The following is a 9,020-nucleotide window of genomic DNA, read 5'->3' as shown; positions in this document are numbered from 1 at the left end:
ATGAGATCCAAACCCGGACCAGATCAATTCCGTTCAGACCATTGACTAGCAGGGCCTTGATCTTGTTGATCGTTGAAAGCAAAGGTTGGCGTTCCGCGGCAGTAAGTTTGTCGGATAACGGGTGAGTCGGCTCCAGGCGTGTTGGGCGAAAGCCAGGCAGTGGATTCTTGTCAGCCGGGGATGTATCTTGGCAGTAGAACCAAGTCATGTTCCAGTCCTTAGGGTGGCTCGGCGGCTCTGCGTAAGGGAACAGACAGTCCCTACGTCGCTGGATGGAGATGCCGCCTAACTCTAGACTTGGCCCGTTGGCACACTCATTTTGGCGGTTCAAATAAAACAGCTCTCTGAAGAGCAGTAGACTCGGCTCTTCTCCAAGATATACTTCACAAAAGACTTGGAAGTTGCAGATGTTGGATATGGAATTGGGTCCTATATCCTGAGGTCGAAGGTCAAAGAAGTTGAGCACATCCCGGAAGAATTTTGAGCCGGGCGGTGCGAAGCCCCGACTCATATGGTCCGCAAAGATCACTACCTCCCCCTCCCTCGGCTGTGGTTTTTCTTCTGACGGATCAGGGGCACGGTAGGACATCACTTCCTTCCTGGGCAGATATCCGGACTTAACGAAGTTGGCCAGGGTCTCATCAGTGACGTTGGATCTCATCCAGTTGCAAGTGATGGGAGCTTTGGGAGGCATGGTGACGGTTGGTGGTCTATGATAAAGAGGAAAGTGTCCGGGTTAATTATAAGCCGGAGTTTATCATTCAAACTACAATGACGGCTTATGAAGGGGACTAATGGTATGTATTGATACGGTGGGTTATCTAAGCCATCGGGGCATTCAGGATGAGTTGGTCATCTACGGCTTACTGCGGTTAAGTCGGAAGATACTACAGAGCATGGTTCTCTTTAAACCGGAAAGTTCTACGGCGCGTGTTTTCTTTAAGTCGGAAATATAAGCCGCCAAGATTCAAGGGCTGCAGTTTTTACTAAGTGTGGTAAAACAGATTTCACATATTACAGTAACTTTTTCGGATCAAAATGGTCGGGCAAGATGAAAATTTTCTAGACCTAAAGAAACATAAGCAGGAGAAGTTCTTAAGGTGGAACATGGTTTTTAAGCAGTAAAAGAGGATTTTTTGCAGATGGAATGGATCTCGAACATTTACCGCAAAGGTTCTACGAAGAGTTAAGATCAATGGGGGCAGTGACTACAGGGGTTACTGAAACTTGCGGCAATGGTGAAGAACGCGAAGAACACAAGATGAACCCTACAAGCAGATCTGTCTGGCAGAGCGAAGAAGACTTACCGGGGTTGGAAAGAGCGGAGGTCGCTGCCGTAAGTCTGGTCCGAATCAGGGTGATGCAGCGGCCGGGTTGATGAAGACCAGGGGCGCGACGGCGGCGGCAGTGGCGGAGCTCGGGCAGAGAAGCGACAGCGCGAGGAAGAAGGAGAGTGTGAGAGGAGAGTGTTGGGCCGGCCTATTTATAAGGCAGGGTCATGAATGGGCGCGAGATTCAAGGAGACCACGGCGTGGTTATCTCCCCCTCACGACGCCTCGATTTTCGGAAAGACAGTAAAAGCGAAGATCCGTCGCGGATCTGGCGGAGTAAAAAAGGGACTTAATGGAGGATGACGTCACGGCGGATTATCCGGAGTCCGGAGGATGACGTCACTCCGGGTTATGACCTCCACATGAATGGTGAGCCAGAGATCTTCTCTGTCGGCAGAGTTGAAGATTGACATGAGCCGGCTCAAGTCAATCTGGGGCCTAATCTTGAGGATATAGACCTTAGAGTCACCCGCCAGGAGGGGCCGGGTTACTCGTAGGGTCGTTGCCAGAAGCCCGGAGCCAAGTTTCAAGATAATAGGCCAGAGATGGGCTGAGACCCGGATATGGCTTAAAGCCCGTAGTTATAATCATTGTTATAGTAGACTTGTAGTGTAAGGCAAGTATTGATTAGAGTCCGAGCCGGACGCTCTTATGAGCCGGCCGGGACTCTAAGGGCTGCTGGGCGTCAGCCTCCCTATATAAAGGGAGGACCCGGCAGCGGTTCAAGGGCGACAACAATCTGATCGAGAGCCGGGCATAGCTGTTTAGCTCCCTGGTTATCGAAACCCTGATTAATACCACCTCAACTGGACGTAGGCTTTTACCTTCACCGTAAGGGGCCGAACCAGTATAAACCCTCGTGTTCCTTGTCCCACTTAACCCCTTCAAGCTTCCCAATTGCGATGGCACCACGACTAAGTCCTAACCCGAGGACATCTGCCGTGACAATTCCACGACAGGTTAGCTTCCGAAGAATAGGATGTCGTTGTTGCCATCCATTGCCTCTCCGTGTACACGTGCCCTGGCCATACGTATGCGCGAGTAGCTAGGCGTTCGAGACCCCGCCCGTATGTACATACGTGGCCGTATTTTTTGGCATGCGGTTGTATGTACGTGTACACGATTTAGAAGGGATTGCCTGAACTTCTACATAGGGGCTCTACTACTACAGGTGCCGCTGCTTGCTCGGCCAAGGTTTATCATTGCAGAGAGACCGATCGACCAGTATGTACGTACACGTTCGCAACTAGACAGAAAACACTACGTACGGTTTGACCAGGTGGGTCCCGGCTGTCAGGGAGGATAAGGAAGCACTTCCTTGCTTGCGAACATATAGCTGGTGGGTCCCAGCTGTCAGGGGGAAGAATCATTTCTTTTGCCCGTAATATGGACGCACTTCGTCATCAAACATGCATTGTTCCCTCTCGGACCCACGAAACTTCTAGCGAGTTGCTCCGGTTTGTGAGGGGTGTGTGTCCAAACTTTCGTCAAACATGCCAATTTCTTTACCACATCATCTTGGTGGCATGACTTTACATCAACCAAGGTTTCATGTGTTTCTGATTTTTTTGGAATTAAAATGCCATGCCACTCCATGCATACGTATTCATGCATATGTGTCCATGTCGTGATACAAATATGTTTGAAAATTCTTTCTAGTTTACTGCACATGGAATTAACTCGCACACAAGTACACAAATATGATTTTTCAAACCGTTTTGGTTAGGCATTTGTAACACCCCGGATGTAACTTTCCATATTTGTAACTCCAACTCTTGCCGTTTTCGGCTGTGTTATGATATTCCCTTCGTGGTCGGGTTTTGTTTTTCGTTTTGTATTTTGTTCATGTCATGCATCTCATATCATGTCATAATGTTCATCTCATTTGCATACGTGTTCGTCTCATGCATCCGTGCCAAGAACCCTAGATCTGGGAGAGGTTGACCCCGATTTTCCTCCAAGTCTTTTTCTGTCACTTTATGTTGCCCTGTTCATCACATCATATCTCATTGCATACTGCTCCATTTCATGCGTGTGATATATCGAAATGTTCATCACGTGATGCTATTCATTTTGTTCCATTGTGCCATGCTTGTTTGAGTTCATCTGGGTGCACAAATCTCTGGTGCAAGAGTGCTATATGCTGTTTACTGCTGTTACTTATCAAAACTTGGTGTTCTGTTATTTTTGTTGCATTTGATGTGTGCATCTTATGGGCATGAGCTCTATAGGTGTTTTGATCTATGCCATGCCATATTAATATAGGTGTATGCCATGTATTTTTGTGATCTATGTGGTGACTAGCACAAGCATGCAAACTAGGCTTCGTGATGTTTCTGTTTTCAATGACTTAGAATTTTGCCAAGTCTTTTACCTGCTGTTATTTTGTTGCCATGAATCCATGTGTCTAAATTGAGATCCATGCTTCTTTTGAGTATGTTCAGTAAAGATGTTTTGTATATATAGTTGTTCTCTATCCATCCATGTCCCTGTTTGAAATTATGGAGTGCGCTAGCATGTCTTAATCGTGCTCTACTTTGGCTATAAAATATTCCTGGCAGATTGTTAACATGATATTCAATTTTGCCAAGGTTGTTGTAGTTGATCTATACATGCTATGAACTTTCTCTTGCCATGGTTAGCTTCATAAACATGCCGTCTTGCTGTAGGTATGCTTGTTTTGTCATGCATTGCTTTGTGGTGAGTGAATCAAGCTCACCAATATTCCTTCATAATTTTGTTAATGCCATGCTCTGTTTTCTGCCAAGTCTGAAACCTGTTAACGAAACTTGCTATGTTTACATGGGTGCCGTCATATCTTCTGATCCTTTTTGGCTCATGGTCAGTAAGGGACTTTTGTTCTATGCATTTAGTAGATTCATGCCATGCCTTCTTTTGCTATGTTAATTTCTTGTAGCATGTGTTTTGCTTGCTCTGAACATTGCTACCTGATGCTGTTTCAGCCATGTTCAGTATTTTTACCAAGTCTGTGAAGCTGATATCTTTTGCACTTTTGCCATGCTTGTTTGAACCTGTTATGGCATGATCTAGCCGTAGCTTAGTGTTCATATTTTGCCAAGAATCTCCTATAGATTACTGCCATATGCTTTGTTGCTATGATGGGGTGCTGTAGCATAGTTACTTGATGTATTCTAAGTGCTATCATGCTGTTAATCGCAGAATCGTGTCATTCTTGTTTTGCTCGCCATTTGCAAACCGTGCATCCGTTTCCGGTGATCTTTATATCGATTTCGACAGAAATCATCTCATCTTTCCAGTGGCATGCTTTGTTTGCCAAGTTGCTGCCTTGTTCATTCTTTTTTCTTCCGGAGCACGCATACGCATCGCATATCATATCTCGCATATCATGCATGTATTGCATCATGTTGCTTGTGCATTTCCCTTGATTGATTGTGGTTCCATTGCTTGTATTCTTGCTGTGGGTAGAGCCGGGAGACTAGTTCGTGAACGAGGAACCTATTGAGTACGCTTACGAGGATCAAGCTTTCGACAACTCTAAGAACCTTGCAGGCAAGATGACCATACCCTCGAAATCACTTCTATCTTTGCTTTGCTAGTTGTTCGTTCTATTGCTATGCTGCGCTACCTACCACTTGCTATATCATGCCGCCCATATTGCCATGTCAAGCCTCTAACCATCCTTTCCTAGCAAACCATTGTTTGGCTAAGTTACTGCTTTTGCTCAGCCCTTCTTATAGCGTTGCTAGTTGCAGGTGAAGTTGAAGTTGGTTCCATGTTGGAACATGGATATTTTGGCATATCACCATATATCTTATTTAATTTAATGCATCTATATATTTGGTAAAGGGTGGAAGGCTCGGCCTTATGCCTGGTGTTTTGTTCCACTCTTGCCGCCCTAGTTTCCGTCATACCGGTTTTATGTTCCTTGAGTTTGCGTTCCTTACGCGGTTGGGTGATTTATGGGACCCCCTTGACAGTTCACCTTGAATAAAACTCCTCCAGCAGGGCCCAACCTTGGTTTTACCATTTGCCTACCTAAGCCTTTTTCCCTTGGGTTTTCGCGAGCCCGAGGGTCATCTTTATTTTAACCCCCCGGACCAGTGCTCCTTCGAGTGCTGGCCCAAACCGAGCGATGTCCGGCGCCCCCTGGGCAACCAGGGTCTATGCCAACCCGACGTCTGGCTCATCCGGTGTGCCCTGGGAACGAGATATGTGCAGCTCCTATCAGGATTTGTCGGCACATTCAGGCGGCTTTGCTGGTCTTGTTTTACCATTGTCGAAATGTCTTGTAAACCGGGATTCCGAGCCTGATCGGGTCTTCCCGGGAGAAGGTTTATCCTTCGTTGACCGTGAGAGCTTATAATGGGCTAAGTTGGGACACCCCTGCAGGGTATTATCTTTCGAAAGCCGTGCCCGCGGTTATGAGGCAGATGGGAATTTGTTAATGTCCGGTTGTAGAGAACTTGACACTTGACTTAATTAAAATACATCAACCGTGTGTGTAGCCGTGATGGTCTCTTTTCGGCGGAGTCCGGGAAGTGAACACGGTTTGAGTTATGCATGAACGTAAGTAGTTTCAGGATCACTTCTTGATCATTTCTAGCTTCGCGACCGTTGTGTTGCTTCTCTTCTCGCTCTCATTTGCGAGTGTTAGCCACCATATGCTTAGTGCTTGCTGCAGCTCCACCTCATTACCCCATCCTTTCCTATAAGCTTAAATAGTCTTGATCTCGCGGGTGTGAGATTGCTGAGTCCTCGTGACTCACAGATTCTACCAAAACAGTTGCAGGTGCCGACGATGCCAGTGCAGGTGACACAACCGAGCTCAAGTGGGAGTTCGATGAGGAACGTGGTCGTTACTATGTTTCTTTTCCTGGTGATCAGTAGTGGAGCCCAGTTGGGACGATCGGGGATCTAGCATTTGGGGTTATCTTCTTTTCATTTGGATTTGACCGTAGTCGGTCTATGTGTGGATTTTGGATGATGTATGAATTAATTTATGTATTGTGTGAAGTGGCGATTGTAAGCCAACTCTCGTTATCCCATTCTTGTTCATTACATGGGATTGTGTTAAGATGAACCTTCTTGCGACAAAACCACAATGCGGTTATGCCTCTAAGTCATGCCTCGACACGTGGGAGATATAGCCGCATCATGGGCGTTAGAGCATTGCATGTAGATGTAGTTCAAATTTGAATTACGGTCATTAAATGGCTAGAAAATCACTTAAATGTCTTTAAAAGGTCAAATGACCCCTAGAATTTAAAAAAAAAATCACATTATAGTTGTAGTAGTGCACGTTAGACGTAGAAAAAAATTTGAAGGCCGTAAGAGGAAGCTATCTCCCGATCGTCATCAAACATGCATTATTCCCTCTCGGAACCATGAGCCTTCTAGTGAGTTGCTCCGGTTTGTGAGGGATGTGTGTCCAAACTTTGGTCAAACATGCCAATTTTTTTACCACATCATCTTGGTGGCATGACATTACATTAACCAAGGATTCATGTGTTTCTGATTTTTTTTGGGAATTAAAATGCCATGTCACTCCATGCTTAATTGTGTCATAGCCGTTAGACCAATATTTTTGAAAATTCCTTCCAATTTACTGCACATGGAATTAAATCGCACACAAGTACACGAAATATGGGTTTTCAAACCGTTATGGTTAGCTGTTGCATGCACATGTAGTTCAAATTGCAATTACGGTCATTAAATGGCTAGAATATCACTTAAATGTCTTAGAAGGTCAAATGACCCATGAAATTTTCCAAAATTTGACGTGACAGTTGTACTAGTACTACAAAATTTCTCGTTCATTTAAAACACCGTCCGTTGGCACTTTATTCCAAATTCGTCTTTCACAGCTAATAAAAAATATCTACATCACACACAGTTGTTTTCTAGGAACCGTTTGCGATGAAAATATCTGGGTCTATTTAAGTCTCCCTCCTTAAGCTTCACCGGCTCGTCTGCTCTAGTGCCGGCAACCCCCGAATCCACGAATCCAGATCCCCATTCCCGCACCCCCATATTGCAAAGATGAGGTCATGGAAACGCTTCATGAAGGCCCGTACGATGGCCGCGGCCCCCCGAGCACCGCCGCCTGCGCCGAGAGCGCGGCCTCCTACGCCGAGAGTGCCGCCGCATCTGCATTGAGCGCGGCCACTCCAATGAGAGGGCGCCTGCGGCAGCCGACAGGGCAGCTGCAGCAGCCGAGACGGCTGCAGCTGCTGCTGCGACTGCAAACACCGAGAGCGCTCGAGCTGTCGTCCGTGCCGCTGATGTCGCCCTGGCCCGGGTCGAGGCCATCCACGGCAAGATAAAGGATGCACACGCCAAGATATTCCAGGCCACCTCGGACTCCAGCATGCAACCCACGTCTGAAAAGGCGGCAGTGGCCATGGAGCACCTACTTCCTCATGAGGTCGCCGAGCGAGAGCTGTAGATGCAGGAGGCGGCGAAGATCGAGGAGCGCCGGGAGGAGGAGTTGCGCGTGGCCGAGGTCGAGGTAGAGAAGAGTCTGTCCGTCAAAAAATCAGCGGTGGAGTACCAACGTGAGCTCTAGCGTAGCCCGTACTACGAGTACTACAACCTTGAGGGTGCCGCCGAGGACGTGGTCGACTTCAGCAGGGGGGACGCGGAGTCCACCAACGACGGCATGTCGCCAGGACAAGTCATCGACGTCTCATCTCACACCGGGATGCATAGGCCGACGTGGCGGCGGATTTTTAATTATGCGTACTTAGGCTTTGTTTTTAATGCTGGTATTTTGTTAGAGCAATGTTTAGGTCAATTGGCTCTGTGTAATTACTAAAATTGCTCGATTCAGTAAGTGTGGTATGTCTGCTGTACGCTCTTTTGTGTGCCCAAATTAGCAAGCGATGTTAAATTATGCAATGACGTACCCGAGGAAATTTCTACCAAAATTTGAATTATCAAACTCACCCCATGCGCGTAAAGTAGAAGAATCGTTTGCGATGCACACAATCGTTCAAAGTGAATAGTCCGGAGGCACCGCGCGCGTTCAAAGTGAATGTGCCCATGCCTTGAGACCAAAATTTGAATTATCAAACTCATCCCATGCGCGTAAAGCAGAAGAATCATTTGCGATGCACACAGTCGTTCAAAGTGAATGGTCCGGCGGCACCGCGCGCAAAGTTTTCTTCCACATTTCCAAAATTTTGGCCTACCGCCAAAATGTCTACCCCCACCCCCTTTTCTCCCCGACCACAAGTCACATTTCCCCTGTTTCCTCCTTCCTTCCTTCCTTGCTAAGCTATAGCCGCTTCCTCGCTCTCGCCGTCTCGCATCCTACCGCCGGGGTCTCCATGGTCTTCTTCAAAGACATCTCCAGCGGTTCCTCCTCTGGCGACTACTCCTTCACCACCCGGGTATGCCTCTATTCTCTCTCTCGGGCTATGACTTGGAATGAAGGATTTTTACCCGGAGGTCGATTTGAGTCGTTTCTTCCTCTTGTAGCTCCCTAAGACCATCAGTGGCAACAAATGGAGTGGGGTGGCTGAAGATCTATCTTCTCGTTGTCACCATCAATCTCCATGCGTGAAGCTAGTTGTGTTTGATTCTGTGGACAGTGGGAGGAAGTTTCTGGCATGTGCAGAGAAGGTTAGACCCTCTTTCGTTGTTACAAATCATTTGTTAGATGTGATTCAGACACTATCACGGTCCCAACCCATTCGTACCAAACCT

This window comes from Aegilops tauschii, chromosome 6, assembly GCF_002575655.3.
Source record: "Aegilops tauschii subsp. strangulata cultivar AL8/78 chromosome 6, Aet v6.0, whole genome shotgun sequence".
NCBI lineage: Eukaryota > Viridiplantae > Streptophyta > Magnoliopsida > Poales > Poaceae > Aegilops > Aegilops tauschii.
This window is presented reverse-complemented; position numbering follows the sequence as displayed.